Raw genomic sequence first — 23,012 nt, forward strand, 5'->3', positions numbered from 1 at the left:
AGGTCATTTATAAAATAGGAAAATATTACTTTATATATATATATATATATATATTTGTATTTTAAATTAATTATTATGAGAAATAGTTTTAAAGAATAATTTTGGAGAAAGAATATTATTATTTATGATAGTATGACTGATTATCGTAGAGCGCGATATTTCATGTGCAAAACGACATCAGTTTCTAGTTTTCTTTTTACCGTATTATTATATTAGAGAATACGTAAGTACGGATATTTTGTATGAGAAGTTCGGACATCCCAGCGGTAAGATAATAATGAAGCCCACTCATGTATTATTCATGCTGTATTTTGTTTATACATTTCATGTTCATTATAGTTCTCATTTCTGCTTCATAAACCTATTTGATCATGTTTAACATGCTATACTATATTCATGATCTGTTGATGTGTTGAGAACCTTAGTAGTTCATGATTTAGTAGCCTTGTGCGTCATGAACAGACTTAGTGACATGTGTGAATTTAGGTGGTGAACCCGAGTTTTCAAATAAGATTATGATTAACTTAGAAAAATGAGAAGAGTTAGGATGGGGAAGTCAGTGTTCATGTGATCGGATAAGACTGTTGATGTATCTTCCAGGCTCGCTCCCATGGTTGGTGTCGCCACCGGGTTGGTTTGTAGGGCTAAAGTGAAGTGTGTACATCACTTTAGTCAATAAAATCGTTTCGTCACCCGAGTTGTGCTTGAGTTCGGACCAGGTAGAAAACGGTTTACATGTAGTCCTCTAGCTGCATGTGTAGCGGGGTTGGATGCACGTAAGGGATTTGTGAACAGTCAGTTATCCGATGACAGGAGCGTTGGCTCTGTGTGAGATGTGGACCACTAAGCGTTAGGTTGGTTAGTATTTGACCCAGTTATCGTATTCACATAGCTGTATGTTACTATTCGATTACCAGTTGCATGTATCATCGTCTTTCTTGTTAGTATTACTATTGTTATAGTATGGGTCGTTAGACTGTTTTATTTGTTCATGTGAGATCTTGCCGTGTGCCATGCACCCTGACGTACACCTGTTTTCTCTGGTGTGCGTCAGACTTAGGAGACGAACAGGTTCAGTTCGATGATGCAGCCGAGCCAGTGTATGCCCAGCCGGAATGTCCTTCCGATGGAGTGGAAGATCAAACTGAAGCCTAGACGTGTTTTTCTTTTCTGCAGTAGCTGATAAACATTAGAACTCTTTATAGTATTGTCCTTAGTTGATGATGGATTTAGTTATTTTACCAGTATTTTTCTTTTATCATAGACTATGTGTTTTTATTCCTAGTTGGACCATTTTTGTAATAAGGGTATGTTTAACCCATATTCTTATGTCTGGGATGATTTATTGTAGATGATATGTTTATTTCTTATTCTGGATTGTCTTTATATTCTTGCTATTGTGATCGGGGACCTGTGATTGAGATTTACGTATTTGACGCTTAGCGTATTAGGTTGAGAAGAAAAGAAAAAGAAAAATAAAAAATAATAGTGTATATTTCTTCTCAATCTAATACATCGCGGACTTGTTCACATTCCGATTCCTGAGTATTTTGGGAAGCGGGGCGTGACAGATAACAACTACTAATAATCTAATAGTGGGCTAAACAGAGTTCCCATCAACTTGCGACTCTCCATGTGCCTGACTCGGTGCCTGAAAAAAAGAGAAACAACGAGCGTTAAAGCACTAGTGAGATCATCTCCACCGCCCCTAGGGTTAGGGGGTTAGGAGTATATAAAAATACAAGTTAGTACATATATATATATATATATAGAGTAGAACTTGTGTCAACTTAGGTGGATAGTGAATAGTGTGTCCACCAAACTTTATATCCACTCATTTAACATATAAAAAGTCACTTCATATCATGCAAGGATCCCTAGGAAACATCTAAGGGTTAAAAAGTTTAGTGGATGTCCACTTAAGTGGACACAAGTTTTGCTCTATATATATATATATATATAGAGTAAAACTTGTGTCAACTTAAGTGGACGTCCACTAAGTTTCTTACTCCAGGATAGAGGTCTATACTACTCTATACCTAGCGTAGTATAGTAGTAGTATATACTTTATAGTATATAGTATATCTGGACGGTAGATACTATATATATTAGTCATAGTACTAGTATTAGGTATTATGGATATATACGGGGGCGCTAAGTTATTAGTAAAAGCTATATGTCAACTAACGGTGGATAGGAATAAGTCATCAACTAACTTGGTTAACCGTTGATATTGCATGGGCATCCGTGATAGATATGAAGAAATCTTTAGATTTGTGCCAGTCTTTTGATGCACAAATCTTAAGGACAAGATGAGTGGATAAAAGTTTGCGTGCGACAAGAACTCCTATCCGACTTAAGTTGGATAGGAGTTATTACTCTCGTCTCTCTCTCGTTCTCTATACGATACTATATATGTATACATATATATATTGTAGTAATATATATATATTGATATATTAGAGCAAAATTCAGTGTCCAATTTAAGGTGCGACATCACTAATACTTTTTAACCCTTAGATGTATCCTAGGGATCCGTTGCCATGATATGAAGTGACTTTTTTATATGTTAAAATGAGTGGATAATAGTAGTTTGCTGGTGAACACAAATTCACCTATCACCTAAGTTGCAAAGTTCTACTTATTAATAGATATATATATATGATACTAACTTGTATTTTGTATATACTCCTAACCCCTAACCCTAGCCGGCGGTGGAGATGATTCCACTAGTGCTTTAACGCCGTGTTCTCTTTTTTTCACGGCACCGGAGTCAGGCAATGGAGAGTCGCAGATTGAGGGGAACGGCTGTTAGGCTTCCACTATTAGATTATTAGTAGTTTTATCTGTCACGGCCCGCTTTCCCAAATACTCAGGATGCGAATGTGAACAATGTCCGCCGATGTATTAGATGAAGAAGAATATACACTATTTTTTTTTATTTTTCTTTTTCTTTTCTTCTCAACCTGAATACGCTAAGGTTCAATACGTAAATCTCAGATCACACGGGTCCCGGATCACAAATAGCAAGAATATAAGGACAATCCAAGAATAAGAAATAAAAGATCGTCTACAGATAAAATGCATCCAGACATAAGAATATCGGGTTAAACGATACCCTTATTACAAAAAATGGTCCAACTAGGAAATAAAAACACATAGTTATTGAAAAGAAAATACTGGTAAAACCTAACTTAAACTCCAGTCATCAACTAAGGTACAATACTATAAAGAGTTCTGAATGTTTATCAGCTACTGCAGAAAAGAAAAACACGTTCCTAGGCTTTCAGTTTGATCTTTCCACTCCATCGGAAGGACATTCCGGCGGCTCGGCATACACCTGGGCTCGCCGTGCGATATTCGAACTGAACTCTGTTCATGTCTCCTATAAGTCTGACGCACACAGAGAAAACGGTGTGACGTCAGGGGCATGCACAACGGCAAGATCTCACGGATTGAAACAAATAAAACAGCTCTAAGGACCCCTATACTATAAACAATAGTAGATACTAACAAGAAGACGATGATACACTGCATACTGTGGTAATCAGGAATAGTAACCATACAGCATGGAATTACCGGATAACGGGTCAAACATACTAACCAGCCTAACCTTAGTGGGCCACATCTCACACAGAGCCAACGCTCTTCTGTCATCGATAAACTGACTGCTTCACAAATCCCGTTACGTGCATTCCAACCCCGCTACACGATCGCCAGTTCTAGAGGACTACATGTAACCCGTTTTCCTACCTGGGTGCGGAACTCAAGCCACAACTCGGGGTGACGAAACGATTTTATTGGACTAAAGTGATGCCTACACACTTCAGCTTTAGCCCTACAAACACTACCGGGGTGGCGACCCCAACCATGGGAGCGAGCCTGACGAGGTACATACACAGTCTTATCCGATCACATGAACCTGACTTCCCCATTCTAACTCTTCTCATTTTCTAAGTTAATCATAATCTTATTGAAAACTCGGGTTCACAACCTAACATTCCACATCATGTCACTAGAGTCTGTTCATGACGCACAAGGCTACTAAAATCATGAACTACTAAGGTTCTCAACACATCAACAGATCATTGAATTATAGTATAGATGGTTAAACATGATCAAAAACAGGGTTTATGAAGCAGAAATGAAGAGACTATAATGCAACAATGAAATGTATAAACAAAATACAGATGACTATATACAGAGTGGGCTCGCATTTATTATCTTACCGCTGGATGGTCCGGAACTTCTGTCCATACGAAACTATCCTTACTGTACTGTATTCTCCTAATTAAGTAATACGGTAAAAAGAAAACTAGAAAGCTGATGTCGCTTTTCGCACATGAAATATCGGCGCTCTACGGATAATCAGTCTATACTATCAGTAAATAATAAATATTCTTTCTCCAAAATTATTCTGAAAACTATCTTCTATAATACAACATAAATAGGTAGTCGACGATATAATCTTAGGGTAACACTACAATTATATATAGATATATACGGTGAGATAGTAGTAATATAGTAGCTTAGTTATAGATCTATACTATATATAGTATAAGGTATATATATATATATATAGTATATACGCATACACTAGTGTAGATAATATATTGACTAGGCATAGTATAGTAGTAGATGGATATTAGTCAGTCATATATATCATATTAGTTACTATCAGTATAGTATATGTATATCAGTATAACTATGTAGTATGTTATAATAGATATATTAATGTGATTATTTGTTAATTCCTTTCTACATGGAAAGTAATATTTTCTATTTTTGCATAAATTACCTTAATTTAATTCCTTTTCGATAAATCTCAATAAATTCTCAATTTATATTACATACTTATCATTTCATCTCCGAAATTCCTTAAAAATACAATTAACACACCATTATTTATCTAATTTTCACGGTCGGCCGTAATCATCATTCCCGCAGATATTCAAAATACGTTATTAACCCAATAGCTTAATTTAACTATATGTAATCACGATCGACTAACAACGTATTATTCTTAATAAAATAATTTATTACATCTAATCCACCATTATTAATTCAGACGCATATGAACCATTGTAATCAAAGAAACAAGTAAAGTAGAGATCTGTCTCGATGTATTTGCGAACGTGATTCGTCAGCGTCGACGTGTCGGAGGATCAGATCCGACATGGAAGGAGGGCACGACCGGCGACACGGGAACGAGCTCTGCGCAGAGGACTGGTTCATGCGGACGGGCAGCGGGATCATGAGCGAACAGGAGCCGGCACGACGCTTGGCGACGAGGTGGATCTGTGGGCTGTCGGGGTTGGGGAACTCCTGGTCGGCTGGCTCAGAGGTCGGAGCGCGGCCTGGGCTGAGCGGTGGACCTGCGGGCTGGACTGGCGTCAGGGGTGCAAGCGGCGGCTCAGCGGCTTTGGGGGTCGAACGAGGGAGTGGGTGGTGGGTTGAGAATTGCGGCTGGAAGGGACTGCTGCAGGGTGGCTGGTGTGGTGGCCACGGAGGAGGAGCAAGGCGGCGGCTGGCGGGTCTCATGCGGTCGTGGGCGTCGGGTGAAAGGGAGGGAGCGGCGAGCTTGGAGGCACGGATCTCTGGTAGTGAGGCTCGGTCGCAAGGGTAACGGTCGGAGCGTCAGGCCGACGGGGGAAGTGGGGGTGCGGATGTGGAGCTCGTGCGACAGGGCACACCTGCGGCAAGGGGAGGGTCTCGAGCGAGTCTCAGGCTGTGCTGCGTCGGGTTTTTCTCGTGAACAGGAAGGAGAAGAAATAGAAGGCGGCGGCAGAAATTATAATACGACGATGAGAGAGGAGAGACGGAGAGGAGCGAGAGAATATGAAGGGGTATACTATATAGGATTAAAATTAGGCGTTAGGGTTTAGGTAGTTCAACTAAGATTAATTAACAATTATTTAATTATAGTCACTGATTATACTAAATTTTAACTTATTAAGGAATAATTAGCACAATTAAAAACGAATGTTGGTCGCCTATTTACAACAGATTGATACGAAACTGAAAAATAATACCATAATTGTAAAATTAGAAACAAGAATATAATTAATAAAATCTATTAATTACTTATTTTCAGGAGTCAAATAACTAATGCGATTAATACATATACATAGTAAACATACCAGTTGTTGCTAATCGGATCGACAGCCTGATACGTATACTATTGAAAATAATACGTATAATTTACACAAATAATACGAAGTTATATGAATTCAACATGTAATACATGCGAATATAATACCGTAACCGTTAAAAATAAGTACAACGTATTAATTTAAAATCAACTACTAACCTAATACCGAATTGAACACAACAGTATTAATTTAGAAATTTTTACCACTCAAAAATAATTTTACAGATATTAATAATCAATTTTATATTAGAATATAAAATTTGGATTTTAAACATAGAAAATTACAGAAAATTAACAAAATACAAAACATCTTCTAAAATAATATATAGAATATTTAAAAATAAAAAACTATTTCGCTCAATATTAAATTTTGACGCGTCATTACATTATCGCCTCCACAGTAGTTGTATTATTTGTTTTCAAACATTACAGGTTGTCATATTATATTTTGGAGGTTGTGTATGCCTTAGCTACTATAGTTGATTTGCTTATGTAATCCGGGATATTGTCAGCATTGTTTCAGACAACTGTTGTCTAGAACAGTTTTCACTTGAATTATATTGAATATGATAACTATATCATTTAATGTCTCCTTCCGTATTACTCATATCATTGTATTCTTTATTCCTATTTTATCCTCACTTAGTACCTACACTTTTTTATTGTTGATTCCACTAGGGAGATACTACTGTGATATGAAACAGTGATGTTGCAATCAGCTGTGCGACGAGATCGGCATGTCTTGACATCATTTAGCGATTCACAACTTGCGCATGATAGACTTCGTGTGACCAACACGCAGGGTTCGTCAGTTTACGGGTACCAGACTTCGTTCAGTATCCTATAAGGATACATCCTAGTGTCAAATTTGTAAGAAGTAGCAGATAATGACTCTTCCTAGATTATTACTAGAGTCCACTAGCAATTCCTAGATTCTAAGTGATGACAATTATATGAATAACTCAAAAAACTATAAAATTAATTTTATAATTATATTACAGTTGATTGAAAAGTATTTGCATGTGACCACAGATCATGTTGATACGGCTTTTCTATTATTATCATGCTTGTTATTTGACTTGAGTTTTTTCATTTACTATGTCTATACGCTATATTCCTAAACGTTATAGATGTCGAGAAGAGGATGTGGTCGTGAGAGGAACACCGTGCTTAGGGAGCTACGCAAGATGATCCGAGAGCCCAAAGCCCGTAGCAGGCTCCACAGTATTGATCGACACTTCTAGCACCCGTTTGTAGCCGGATAGCTTACGATTTGAGCAGGATGGCGAATCACATTTCGCTAGTGCACACCAGCTCCAGTGGTGCCACACCAGCAGCTCATGTGCCCTATCTGCAGAGTAGATCGCCACAGCCTGTTTAAATAGGACAACAGAGTAGGAGGCTTGGCCTGTCTAGTGGAGAATACTAGAAGTTGGCAACAAAAACGGGCACCAGAGTTCCAAGGTCATCAGTTCACTTGTAGCCCATAAAATGAGAAGGACGATGGTGGAGAATATCTTAGATCATGCTTGGTCGTCGTTCAGTTCAGAAGAAGAAGGCTAAGGCAACTTTCAACCTCAAGGGAGACGCCGGAGGGTGTCGTACCGACTTTAGTTCACTCCGGTGAGCACATGACACTCACTGAAGAGAGACTTTAAACTATTTTTCGATGCAGCTATATGTACATTGACGGCGAAAGGCCAGGAAGAGTTGAGCTAAGCTCGGTTGGAGACGGAAAACATATTCTATTAGCTGACTTTGTGAATAAGTTTGTGGATTGCTCAGTATTTATGGGTATGTGGCAGACTACGGGAGCGACAGGCTCAGAGATGTTTTGATGCGGACTTCGCCCGATGCCTACGTCGATTTTTAGTGCTCTTGGCATATTTCTTTCAGGGCAGGAAGATTGTCGATGCACCATCTTATAGGAGACAGAGGACCACCACGTTTCAGAAGTGCAAGGGAACGGGAATACCTAGAGCAGGTTAGACTGGAGATAAGGGCAAGAACAAGAAAACCATTTTAGGAGGAACCCCCCAGCAGCAAGGCGAAGTGGTACACACTAACAACAGGGTCCCTATAAAAAGGGACACAACATGATCAGAGAGACGACCAACAGCACGTAATTTTCAGTTGCATGACTAAACTACCATAAGATTCGCGACACAGAGTCGCAGTTAGTGCATTACACCAGCAAGAGGCCAGAGGCAAGGGTCAGGTCAGTAGCCAGAACCGAGTATAGGGCTAAGATCAGGGCCAACAGTGTGAAACTTGAGGCACGCTGAAGTAGTTCTAAGGATTGAGGGTTTGTTCGATCATTCAACGAGATTCTCAGGGATAGAATAGTCGCGATGCTGCAGATCTTCAACATAGTAGTCTCATCTTCAAACAGAGGTGTATACAGTCGCTACCACATGATCATGGTAGAGTGGGCCGTAGTGGAAGGTCGTTCCTTGTGAAATCCTTCCACCCGGTATTCTGTTTCGATGTCCTGTAGCTTCGCATTCGTTCATCTCTATGATTTTATGATTAGACTCCAGTTAGTTGAATCCGCCCTAGACATGTTCCATTGTAAGTTTCTACCCCCTCTAGGTGGATGTGTCGCTTCTAGAGGATTTTTCAGGAGATGCGTCATAGCTTAGACGAGTGCTTGAGTTTGTAGTAAGTATTGATAATTTTACATATTTTTAAGTTCGATGTGCATTCCCAGTATGGATAGTGGTTATCTTTACCGATGTTAGTATGACTGTTTTTGTGAAATAGTCAGCTTGCAAGCATCCGATGGGACTGAGTTTCGTTATGGAAACCTCAGTACGGCAATAGTTTGCAGGAGTTATTGTTGGTATACGTTGAGGAGGTGAGTATGATGCGGGATCACGGGTGCTAATTTCAGCAAGGGGACCAGAGTAGTCTCAGAGTAATCAGGACAGGTCTTTCAGGACATCACATGGATTACCTCTAGCTGAAGAGTGATTGATTTTTGCAATTAAATGCTCAGCGTAGGAAACAACACCGAATCTACACGCACATGCTTATCTATGGCAGCTTCGTAGATGAGAGAAGCTACAGACTCAGTTAGATGAAGCTTATATCTTAGGGTTTATATCATCGGAGAGTCATCCTCTCATGGGGACCATCGTCTTTTCGTTAAGTAAGAATGACGGCAGGCTTTCGTTATGTATCATCATCCAGAAATAGGTATCCACTAACAAAGATTGATCGATCTATTTCGATAGTGCTTAGGAGCCGCTAGTATTCTTGAAGATTGATCTATTGAATCTGGTTATCCAACCAATTGCAGGTGTTCGGAGAGATGGATATTTTTCAGACTCTTTTCTGACTCGCATTTGAAGCTTTTAGTTCTTTGTCATGCATTTGGCTAAATCAATGCACCCATAATATTCATGATTTGATAACCAAGTTTTTTCGTCCATACTGTGGACTAGTTCGTTGATTATTCATCGACATTCATCCTTATTTATTCGAAAATCACAGGCCGAGCATGAGCAACAATTCTTCGTCTAGCATTACAGACATGCGGGAGCACCAGTTGTATGCTACGTTCAGGCAAATGTGAGTTTTGCTTTCAGAGGTTAGATTTTTGGGCCATTGTCGTCAGTAAGGAGGGCACTACAGTTGATCCAGCCAAGGTGGAAGCAGTTTCTTGATTAGGAGTCGCTGAATACCATACAGATTCGTAGCATTTTGTGTCTGGCCGGCTATTACAGGAAGTCATTTTAGACTTTCAAAGATTGCCTACCCTGGTTGACACGCCTACGAAGAAGGGTGTTCAGCTTGTTTGGGGGACCAGAGGTCAGAAGATCTTTGATTTACATTTGAGGACCAAGTTGGACTACGGTACCGGTTTTGATCATACGAGCAGTGATAAAGACTTTTGTTGTCTACACGGAGTACATCTTTCGCAGTTATATATTATAATATTATATATATATATATTTATATATATTATAAATATAATAATATATATATATATATATATAATATATATATATATATAGTTAAAAGCTGTATGTAACTAACTGGATAGAATAAGTCATCCACTAACTTTTAACCGTTGATATGTGGGCATCCGTTGATAGATATGAAGAAATCTTTTAGATTTGTGCCCAGTCTTTTGATGCACAAATCTTAAGGACAAGAGAGTGGATAAAGTTTGGTGCGACAAGAACTCCTATCCGACTTAAGTTGGATAGGAGTTATCTCTCGCTCTCTCTCTCTCTCTATATATAATATATATATACTATATATATAGTATATATATACTATATTATATATAGAGCAAAAATTGTGTCCAATTTAAGGTGCGACATCACTAACTTTTAACCTTAGATGTTTCCTATGGATCCGTTGCATGATATGAAGTGACTTTTTTATATGTTAAAATGAGTGGATATAAGTTTGCTGGTGAACACTTTCACTATCACCTAAGTTGCAAAGTTCTACTTATTAATATATATATATATGCATACTAACTTTGTATTTTTATATACTCCTAACCCCTAACCCTAGCCGGCGGGAGAGATGATTCCAGCTAGTGCTTTACGCCGTTTCTCTTTTTTTCGACGGCACCGCAGTCAGGCACATGGAGAGTCGCAGTTGAGGGGGAACCTGTTAGCCCACTATTAGATATTAGTAGTTTATCTTCACGCCCGCTTCCCAAATACTCAGGAATCGCGAATGTGAACAAGTCCGCGATGTATTAGATGAAGAAGAATATACCGACTATATTTTTTATTTTTCTTTTTCTTTTCTTCTCAACCTGAATACGCTAAGTGTCAATACGTAAATCTCTATCACAGGTCCCGATCACAATAGCAAGAATATAAGGACAATCCAAGAATAAGAAATAAAAGATCAGTCTACAGATTAAATTGCATCCAGAATAAGAATATCGGGTTAAACGATACCCTTATTACAAATAATGGTCCAACTAGGAAATAAAAACACATATTTGTAAAAGAAAATAACTGGTAAAATAACTTAAATCCATCATCAACTTAAGGTACAAATACTATAAAGAGTCTGAATGTTTATCAGCTACGTGCAGAACAGAAAACACGTTCCTAGGCTTCAGTTTGATCTTCCACTCCATCGGTAAGGACATTCCGGCCTCGGGCATACACTTGGCTCGCTGCATATTCGAACTGGAACCTGTTCATGTCTCCTAAAGTCTGACGCACACAGAGAAACGGTGTACGTCAGGGGCATAGCACAACGGCAAATCTCACGGATTGAACAAATAAAACAGCTCTATACGGGACCATACTATAAACAATAGTAATACTAACAAGAAGACGATGATACATCATACTGGGTAATCGAATAGTAACCATTACAGCGATGTGAATTACCATAACGGTCAAAATACTAACCACCTAACCCTTAGTGGCCACATCCTCACACACGAGCCAACGCTCCTGTCATCGGATAAAACTGACTGCTTCACAAATCCTTACGTGCATTCCAACCCCGCTACACATCGCAGTTTAGAGGACTACATGTAAACCGTTTTCTACCTGGGTCGAACTCAAGCCCACAACTCGGGTGACGAAACGATGTTTATTGACTAAAGTGACTGTTACACACTTCAGCTTTAGCCCTACAAACAACCGGGGTGGCGACCCAACCATGGGAGCGAGCCTGGAGATACATCACACAGTCTTATCGATCACAATAACCATGACTTCCCCATTCCTGAACTCTTTCTCATTTTTCTAATTAATCATAATCTTATTGAAACTGGGTTCACAACCTAACATTCCACAACATGTCACTAGAGTCTGTTTCATGACGCACAGGTACTAAATCAATGAACTACTAAGGTCTCAACACACAACAGATCATTTGAATTATAGTATAGCATGTTAAACATGATTTCAAAAAGGTTTATGAAGCAGAAAGGAGAACTATAATGAACAATGAAATGTTAAACAAAATACAGATACTAATTACATGGTGGGCTCATTTATTTATCTTACCGCTGGTGTCCGGAACTTCTGATACAAATATCCTACTGTACTTATCTCTATTATAATACGGTAAAAAGAAAACTAGAAACTGTGTCGTTTTCGCACATGAAATATCCGCGCTCTACGGATAATCAGTCATACTTTCATAAATAATAAATATTCTTTCTCCAAAATTTATTCTGAAAACTATTTCTCAATAATCAATTAATTTAAAAACAAATATATAATATATATATAATATATATATATTAAGATATTATATATAATATATATATATATATATATATATATATAATATATAATATATATAATATATATATAATATATTATCATATATATATATTATATATACATATATATATATATATCATTATAATATATATATTATATAATAGATATATATAATTATATTTGTTAATTACCATTTCTACATGAAAGTATATTTTCTATTTTTTATAAATTACCTTAATTAATTCCTTTTCTATAAAATCTCATGAAATTCTAATTAATACATACTTATCATTTCATCTCCGAAATTCCTTAAAAATACAATTAACAACATTATTTATCTAATTTTCACGGTGGCTCGTAATCATCATTCCACGCAGATAATTCAACATACGATTAACCACAATAGTAATTTAACTATATGTAATCATCATCACTAACAACGTATTATTCTTATAAAATAATTTACCTTTACATCTAAATCACCATTATTAATTCAGCGCATATGAACCATTAATTCAAGAAACAAGTAAAGTAGAGATCTGGGATCTCGATGTATTTGCGAACGTGTCGTCAGCTCGACGTGCGGAGGATCAGATCGACATGGAGGAGCACGACCGGCGAACGGGAACGAGCTCTGCGCAGAGACTGTTCAGCGACGGGCAGCGGGATCATGAGCCGCAACAGCGAGCCGGCACGAACGCTTGGCGACGAGGTGGATCTGTGGCGCTGGTCGGGGTTGGGGAACTCATGGTCGGCGGCTCAGAGGTCGAGCGGCTGGCCTGGGCTGAGCGGTGCAGGGGCTCGCGTCAGGGGTGCAAGCAGGCGGCTCAGCGGCTGGGTCGAACGAGGGAGTGGTGGTGGTTGAATTGCGGCTGGAAGGGCTGCCTGCAGGGGGCTGGAGTGGTGCCACGGAGGAGGAGCAAAGGCGGCGGCTGCGGGTCTCATGCGGTCGTGGGCGTCGGGTGAAAGGAGAGGGGCGGCGAGCTTGTGAGGCACGGATCTTGGTAGTGAGGCTCGGTGCAAGTAACGTCGGAGGTCAGGCCGACGGGGGAAGTGGGGGTGCGGCATGTGACTTGGCGCACTGAGGGCAACAGGTGCCTGCTGGCGAGTGAGTTTCAGGCTGGTGTGCGTCGGGTTTTTCTCGTGACAGGAAGAGAGAAATAGAAGGCGGCGGCAGAAATTAATACGAGAGAGAGAGAGAGACCGGAGAGAGAGGAGAGAATATGAAGGGTATATATATAGATTAAAATTAGGCGTTAGGGTTTAGGTATTTAAACTAAATTAATATAACAATATTTAATTATAGTACTTTAATATTAATTATTACAGGAATAATTAGGCCACAATTAAAACGACATGTTGTGCTATTTACAACAATTGATTACGAAACTGAAAAATAATACCATAATTATAAAACTTAAAACAAGAATTAATTAATAAAATTATAATTACTTATTTTCAGGGATACAAATAAATATGGATTAATTACATATACATAGTAAAACATACCGTTGTGCTAATATCGACAGCTGATACGTATACTAATTGAAAATAATACGATAATTTACACAGAATATACGAAGTTATTAATTCAACATAATACATGCAGAATTAATACGGTACCGGTAAAATAATACAACGTATTAATTTAAAATAATACATAATATACCGACATTGAACACAACCATATTAAATTTTAGAAATTTTTACCACTCAAATATTTACAGATATTAAATCATTTATATAATATAAAATTTGGATTTAAACATAGAAAATTACAGAAAATTACAAAATACAAAACTTTCTAAATAATGATTAAAATATTAAAAAAAAAAACTATTTCAAGCTCAATATTAAATTTTACGGTCATTACATTATCGCATCACAGTACTTTATTATTTGTTTCACATTACAGTTGTTATTATATTTTGGAGGTTGTTAATGCTTTAGTACTATGAGTTGAATTCTTATGTAATGAATTTTCACACTGTTTCAGACACAGTTTACTTAATTATTCATGTTGGGAATATGATAAACTATATTTTAGTCTCCTTCCTTTACATATCATTGTATTCTTTATTCTATTTTAATCTACTTAGTACCTACACTTTTTTATGTGATTCCACTAGGGAGATACTACTGTGATATGAAACGTGATGTTGCATAGTGTGGACGTAGCATGGCATGTTTGACATCTTTGATTTCACCTTGGACTGTAGCCTTGCTGTGAAACCAGGGTTCGTCACGTTTGGGTACCAGACTCTGTTCCAGTATCCTTAAGATAATCCTGTGTCAATTTGTGAGAGCTAGATAAATGTTTCCTAGGATTCATGTACTAGAGTACACTGGCAATTCCTAGATTTAAGCTGATGACTTATATGTATAACTCAAAAAATTATAAATTTTTTATAATTATCATTACATTGATTGAAAAGTATTTGCATTGCCAGGATCATGTTGTACGGGACTTTTCTTATTTTATCATGCTTGTTATTGCTTGAGTTTTTTTCATTTACTATGTCTATACGCTATATTCCATAAATTATAGATGTCGAGAAGAGGATGTGGTCGCTGAGAAGGAATCACCGTGCTTAGGGAGCTAGGCCAGATGATCCAGAGAGCCCAAGCCGTAGCAGGCTCCACAGTATTGATCGACACTTCTAGCACGTTTGTAGCCCGGATAGCTTACGATTTGGAGCAGGATGGCGAAATCAATTTCGCTAAGTGACACCAGTCAGTGGTGCCACCACCAGCAGCTCATGTGCCCTATTGCAGAGTAGTCGCCACCAGCCTGTTATAGGACAACAGAGTAGGAGGCTGGCTCTGTCTAGTGGAGATATACTAGAAGTTGGGCACCAGAGTTCAAGGTCATCGCTATCCTGGACTATGCGGAAATTGATATTTAGAACTCCACAACACGAAAATGGGTACGTCGAGCAAAATAATACAAATAAGGAAACCCTCATGTATATACCTCGTATCTCAAATTGTGAATCTCTAAATACTAACTCCAAACCTCAACCAATGCAAGTCATGTCAAATATCTTACCCTACCCTCGGGTAGGTGGTGTAGTCACAAGTATAATATACTGGTCTAGAAAACTCATATAGAATATGTTGTGTATGACAACCTCAATCTTATACCATACTCTCGGGGAAATATCATGGGGGCATGAATGCAGTCTGTGTAATCCTCTATAAGAAACAATGATGCTAAACGGAGTGTAGTCTACTATAATTTCATTGTAGTATGCCAACTAACCACCCTGAGTGTAGTCTACTTTAGTCTCATTGTGATATGCCAACTAACCATCCAATTTCAAAAACAGTGATGCACAACGGAGTGTGGTCTACCACAGTCTTATTGTAGTATACCAACTAGCCACCCTGAGTGTAGTCTACCGTGGTCTCATTGCCGTATGCCAACTAACCGACTCAAGCATCCAACCATCATAAATACAATATATGTCACTATTTATCATGACAAATTAAAATATGGAAAAACGCACCTCCGAACGCTCGTGCGTACTCAAATCTAGTTCGTGTACCCTCATATACAATGCACCTATCTAGATGTGCGACTCGTACTTCGTGTGTGCGAACGAAAACACATGAAATAAAACTAAAATGCACAGAACAACCCAAGCCAGTCGACCGATCATGTGCAATCGGTCGACTGATGGCTTGAACAACCATGCACAAAATTACCTTGATTGGTCGACTAGTGGTCCATGACCGGTCGACCTATCAAAGCAAACACAAAACCCTGCTAACAAATCATCGGTCGACTGATCATCCTTGATCGGTCGACCGACGAGATGTAAAAACATAGTTTTCAGCCTTAAACTGATATTCTCATAAATTCATTTAAAAATCAAAAAAATTTCTAAAAAACTCATGTGTTAAAATTGGTTTAAGGAAAATTAGGGTTTATTCTATTGCATGAAATTACAAATATGAATTTGGTAATAAATCAAAAACCCTAACACGTTCATATACATAAGATTATCATGAAAAAACTAACTTTAATCAAAACTCTTGTTAAATCACGTTCAAAACCCAAACCCACATCTGGAAATCTATTTTATATCTTTTTAAATCAACAAGATTAAATCTTTGTATCATATGGTTCAAAAAGAAGTGATCTTTATACATAAACTAGGTTCAAAAATCCAACAAATCCAAACTAAACCAAAGAAAAGTAGAAGATGGGTGTGGAGGAGATGAAACTTGCCTCAAAACGTGCTGGTCTCCCCAAATATGCAAGAAAACATTATCCTCCTTCACCAAAAGCCGTGGATCTCGTCTCCTCTTGATTCTTGCTTCTCAAAGCTCTCAAAACTCACAAAAACAACTCTAGGGTTTTTGAGGGGGAAGGGTGGCTTTTGTTCACATGAAAATATGAAGAAAAAGAGAAATTTCGGGTATATATACTCATATATATACCAATAAACCCGAACCAAATCAATTTTACCCGAAACCAAAATAGACTGGGAAACTGCCTTGTGCACTCGTCGGTCGACTGGTGGCTTACCATCGGTCAACTGATAAGCCCCTATCGGTCGACTGATGGCTTGCCATCGGTCAAGTGACCAGAGAAATATCCTACCTACAGGTTTTGTGCACCAGTGCATATTTTCACTCGTTTACACTTATATACATACTTAATCGATCTCAAATTGATTACTAACATACTCATTCATAAATAAATAATATTTATCATAATAAAAACTTATTTAATATTATTTTCCATAATATTTCAAAATTTACAAGGTTTTACAAATGGATAAACCATTTGAGTCTTCTAGCGAGACTTCTTCTAAACATCCTCCCTAGCAACAGTACCAACCATACATATCCAAATAAATATGATCTTTAGTGGGATCAAAAGACTTACCCCTGGCAAGCTAATACAATAAGAAGATATCCTAGATGTTAAGAATAGTGTAGGCAGCACTAGGACATACATCAAACTTGAGGAAGAGATTAAGAGAAAAATTCAGGCTTGAGATGTCCTGAGTTTAAAGATATCAAAATGTATTCTGCCATAAAGAAACTCCACCATCTTGTTGTAGCTTTCAAAACATGCTATAATTCCTATTGAGTAGTTGAACACGTTCCAACTATCATTAAAGGGTGGTAGATGTAGGAATTTCTGAATGTATGCAACACTAATCTTGATCTCTTTCCTTCTCACTCGAGTAACTGCAACATTAGAGCCATGATCTCTATTAAAATACATAAAGAATTCCCTCACGAGAGTGACGTTCGCTCTCTCACCCCATTGTCCATCATAGAGCTCAGCCCTGCTCTATCCAGTATCTAAACAATATTAGCAAACCCCTTCAAATTTTGTGACTCGACTCCTCTCTTGAAGACAAAGAGAAGTTTCTCATACCTCTCTTGTATAGCTCTTGAAAGTGGCTCACTTCAGGTCCATTTTAGGCATGACATTCTCTTGATAATGAACTAAATGAGATTAGATCACAAAATAGAGATTATAAACTTCTCAAACTCATTAGATCATAGAAATAATCTAAGAAAATCAAAGAGAAGTTGAAGAATTTAAGAGTGAAAAGAGTAAAAGGGTAAAATATGACAAAATAAACTTATCCCCACTGTTTTAAGCGCATCGATGGTGGAGGTTGGATCATCGATGGTAACCCCCAAAATATTTCTTTAATAAAAAAAGAAAAATAAAATAAAAAATAAAAAGCAAATAACATTTAAAAAAGGAAAAATATAATACAACTAGGTAAAGAGAGAATACCTATGAAAAGAAGTTACCCATTTAAGGAGACAATAAAAATAATATTAAAAACCTATGTCTCCTTATTTTTTTGTCAGACTAAGAATTGGATTGTCGATCTAGCACTCCTTGAGCAACTCTTGTGTATACACCAATCCTCGATCCTACTGTAGCCCTATAGAAAGTAGATAGGTGTGAACTAAGTATCCATATATGTTCATGTTGGTTAGGAAAATATTTAGGTACAAAAATTTGCTAAGCAATTTTAACTCTGCATTGCATGTGACAATTCATTAAAATATGATCCATTCAACCATGTAAGATACACATAATGGATGATGCATTAGAAATTGGTCCAAAGATATTTAAATTGTTTACTTTTACAAATGAAGGTTAAAATATTTGAAATTTTCATGAATTTGAATAACCAAGTCCATTTTTAGCTTTTGCAAACCATTGATTGAAGAGGACCATATTTAAACCATTAGATCCCGATGAAAAAAATTTCATGTCCTTTTTTAAATCAATATTTTTGGACTTCAGTTGTCCATTTTTAGAACCAATAGTAGTGTACTTAGCTTCAAACTTTATTTCTTCAGAAGACAATTGACACAATAGTTCTTTTACATTAGAAATTAATTTTTCATTCTCATTGATATTATCATCTAGTTTCTTAGATAAACAGGAATTTCGATCTTGAAATGCACACATTATGTGCAATCAATTGTGACAAGGTAAATTACGACAATCCAAATTTAGCGAAAGAGATTCAATTTTCTCACATAAGATTTTCTTTTCTTTCGTCAAACTTGAATTCACTCTTACTTTCACTTTATATTTTTAGCAATTTTCTTAATTGAATTAGCATATCTTTATACTTAGAATATGACTCATCATATGAAGGATATACCTCATTTTTGGACCTTTAGTTTCAAAGTTGTATGTTTCACTTTGTTCTGAATATCTGGAGTTATACTCTTTCTCCCTGTAAGACATAGATTTACTTTCTTCTCATCCTCACTTGAGACAACTTACAATTCTTCATCACTCATCATATTCCAAGTTGTCACCTTAAATTTTTTGTCCTTCATGTTCTTGTCTTCTTATTCGATGTGCATTTGTTTTTATAGTGACCGGGTTTCCTATAACGATAACAAGTAGGCTCGATTTTAAATTCACTAGATACATATTTATTTACCTTATTTCTAAATTGATTTCATAACATTTATCGGTATTTCTATCCATTCTTTCTTATGAGAAAAGGTTTGAATCCTATTACAACTTGACCACTTTCATCTTTAGAACTTGAGCTTAACTCTTTCTTCTTTGTGGGTCGGGATTTCTCCTTTTTCACTTTTAGAGCTAAAAATATCATCTTCGAGTTATCTTCTCTTTCTTTTAGTCACACTTCAAAAGTGAGAAGATTACCTATAAGATAAGTAAGAGTCAATTTAGAAAACTTTTATAATTCTTTGATAGGCCTGACCTTTGGTTCCCAATCCCTAAAAAAAATGAAATTTTTTTCTCACAACCTTCTTATTATTGTACTCCTTTCCCATAGATTTTAATTGTTCACAATATTCATAAATTGGGTGAAGATATCGTGAATACTCTATAATCCTTCATCTTTAAATTCTCATACTTACAAGTATTGTAAGTTTCGCCTCTTTCACCTATGAAGTTTCCTTGTGTGTAACTTCTGAAGTTATCCAGATTTCCTGCATAGTAGAATATATTAACACATGGTTAAATTCTTTAATAATTAAAGAATAATAAAGAGCATTCATACCTTTTGTACACTATATCCTTCTCTATACTACTCTAAACATCACAATCAGTGGACAAAAAAAACTCTCATACAGGACCATATCTAGGAATCAACTCGAAACCAATCATGTAACCTAACTCTCGACAATGAGTAACACAAAAAATACAAGTTTAAGTCAAAACCAAATAAGCATACTCAAGCACAAAAATATTAAAGATATTAAGCCCTTTTGATAAACATACCATGCTTTAAAGAATCTAAGCATAATATGATGAAAATGGTGTAGGTGATATATCTAAGGGCAGCTCTCCCACTGAAATGACCTAGAGATATTATGTACGACAAGAAGGAGTTTTTCGAGGCTCCGTGGGGCAAAACCTTTAGTATAATCTCTACTCAAATCAAAACTCTCTCTTCTTTCTCTCTCTTTCAATGATATATAGTGTACAATAGGTCAAGGAAGAGATATTGTAATGTGGTAGAGTTTGGAGATCAAAGGAATGATGAATGATTGTAATAAAACTTAAAGTCTACAATCAGCCGACTTTACCATCAATAGTTGTACTCAACCATCGTTGGAGTTGAGACATCATTGATGAGTTCCTTGATACTGTTGAAAATCTGAAATTTTGTTTCTGAAAAATTATCAATTGGTTCCCGTAGCTATCAATGAGTTCACTACCATTGATGAGTCACTATTGACTATCGATGGTGGGATGGGTAAAATTACCTTATGAGCTGATTATCATGTTGTTTTATCTCATACACATCTTAGACTTGTATTTACCTATAGTATATCATCTCAAATAATTATTAGTATTAAATGGGAGTTTATTATTACTCAAACAAGTGATATTGTACATACTACATCCTAACGGAAACATGAGATATTGTTGTATATCATCTCAAACAATTATTAGTAACAAATGAGAGTTTATTATTACTCAAACAAGAGATATTGTACATACTACGTCCTAACGAAGCTCCCATGTGTTATGCTGGTAAGATCAATTATTTGATATGATGCAAGAAGCGGTGATATGGCAAATGGTGCTTCCTATTGCTATTTTTGCATCTCAAGCTTTTTGTTTCTATATTGTGTTTATAAGGTACTATGTTTTATTAGTTTTGTAAAGGCAAAATTAATGACAAAAATGATTTATATGGAATCAATTAAAAGATTTATTTGTGCTGTAATTTCAGAATTAAAATGTTTTTGACTATGAAATGGGGTCTCTTCTATCTTCTTCATGAATTATGTGTAAGACCTGCTGCAATTGTTAAGGTGATCAGAACCTGACCATTATCAAAGAATCATTAATAGATGGGGCAATACTTCTAAAGTACTCCTAAACAGGTTGATTGGATAGTACTGTGAGAATAACATGTTAGGATAATTTCACATAACCCCTTGAATGTTAGGGGATATTGAACATACGACCCCTGAACAATATTTATCTCACATAACCCTTACCAGTAACCTTTCAGGTGTCCACAAAGCCATTGTAAATTTTGAAGTTTCCTTCCTTGATCCCCTTATATATAATTTGTAAATAACTAAAATCTCTTTGAGAGAAGAAATATAAAATTTAGGAGAAGGTGTATCTTGCCTATAAATGAGAAATGACAAATTTTAAAATTTTCTCTCTCAAAACAAATTGGTCTTTATGAATTACATGTAGGGCGTCTAATGAGAAAAGTTGGTAAGTTGGGGAGGTTTTGTGAGGCACCCAAATTTCATAGGGATTATTAGATACAAATTTAAAGTTTAGAGATTAGAAATGTTAGGGGCACACCCCCAACCACACCCTCCACCACACCTCCTCTCCCTCTATAGTGCATTGGGCCTCACATCAAATTTTTAAAAAAAATTTGATGTGGGACCCAATGCACTATAGAGGGAGAGGAGGTGTGGTAGAGGGTGTGGTTGGAGGTGTGCCCCTATCACCCCTCTTTAGAGAGATTATGTGCAACACTCTCCAAAGCTCAAGAGGCTGAGCGAAACTAACTCTCACGTGTTCTGAGGTCAAACTATTGGAACATCGAGATGTATGGCTTGATACATTTGAATACTGTAACATCATGTAGAAATGTACTTGAGCATATGAGCAAAATTAGTTATTTTTTATAAATAGATATTAATAGCCCAAAACAGAGATAAAATTCAAAACTTCTAAGCTCACATCTAGGATCTATCCTCATGTTGTGCAAAATGAATTTCGGAGTATCCTCAAGCCACTATTGAAAGTCGTCCAAATCAATCGCCTTTTTTGCTAGCAAATGAGGCATGATATTCCAATTCTTTCAAGTACCTCAAAGCTAAATTGCTCCAAATTCTTCATATTGACTTCAGATGTAGTCAAACGTTTGCCCAAGAACAGAAAACACCATAGCCTAGCTTTGGATTGTCCCAATGATATTTTCAGAATCTCCCTCGAGCTTAATATCTCTAAAAGTTAATATCGTGCACAAACTGAACAAACTCCAATGCTGCCATGATTTCTACATGTTCTGCCTTGCCTTTGATAGAAATTATTTTGGTTAGAGTAGCTAAAAAGTCCCATTCAAAATTATGAGCTACCACTCTAACTCTAATGCCTCCGTGATTTGATAAAACAACACCATCAAAATTTACTATCACCACTCCTAACTTCGGTTCCTCCATCTACTTTTGTCCATCCTACCCACCATTCCCATAGAGGTCTCTTGCGATTAGAGAAAATCATATTGATTTTCCTTGGTAAATTTAACAATTGTCCTACCCTCCATATTTTTGCTTTGATGCTTGATAGTTATTTCAAAAATGACCTAGATTTTATAATTAAGTAAGCTAAACCAATTTACGACGTTATGTTGACTTGGCCGACTAGGTACGCACTTTAACTTCATATAGCATTGGACATCTGCTTTCAACATACAATACAGTAGTGGCCCATGGACCTAACTATTAGCCTCGGTATAACAATATAGGACCATTATAATTAGTCTCAATAGGTCAGTTATTATGCCTTACGATCATGTAAAACCTCGTAAAATTTTGAAATATTATGGAAAATAATATTAAATGAGTTTTTATTATGATTAATATCATTTATTGATGAATGAGTGTGATAGTGATTTGAG

The 23,012-nt window shown here is 36.8% G+C and overlaps 1 long non-coding RNA gene across 19 annotated transcripts in view; it reads right to left on the reverse strand.

Moving 5' to 3' along the window:
- Window positions 1,507–23,012, reverse strand: part of LOC109825473 — a 60,747-nt gene continuing 39,241 nt past the window's right edge. For 8 of the 19 annotated variants that reach the window (XR_002242996.1, XR_002242985.1, XR_002243012.1 and 5 more), the window contains 3 exons: window positions 19,768–19,839; window positions 18,143–18,296; window positions 17,126–17,841 (listed from right to left, as the gene is read on the reverse strand). This is a non-coding gene — a long non-coding RNA (uncharacterized LOC109825473). Of the gene's footprint in view, window positions 1,652–17,125; window positions 17,842–18,142; window positions 18,297–19,767; window positions 19,840–23,012 lie in introns of those variants that run through there. The other 11 variants (XR_002243010.1, XR_002243008.1, XR_002243001.1 and 8 more) reach the window with 8 other exon arrangements.

Source organism: Asparagus officinalis, chromosome 1, assembly GCF_001876935.1.
Source record: "Asparagus officinalis chromosome 1, Aspof.V1, whole genome shotgun sequence".
Lineage (NCBI taxonomy): Eukaryota > Viridiplantae > Streptophyta > Magnoliopsida > Asparagales > Asparagaceae > Asparagus > Asparagus officinalis.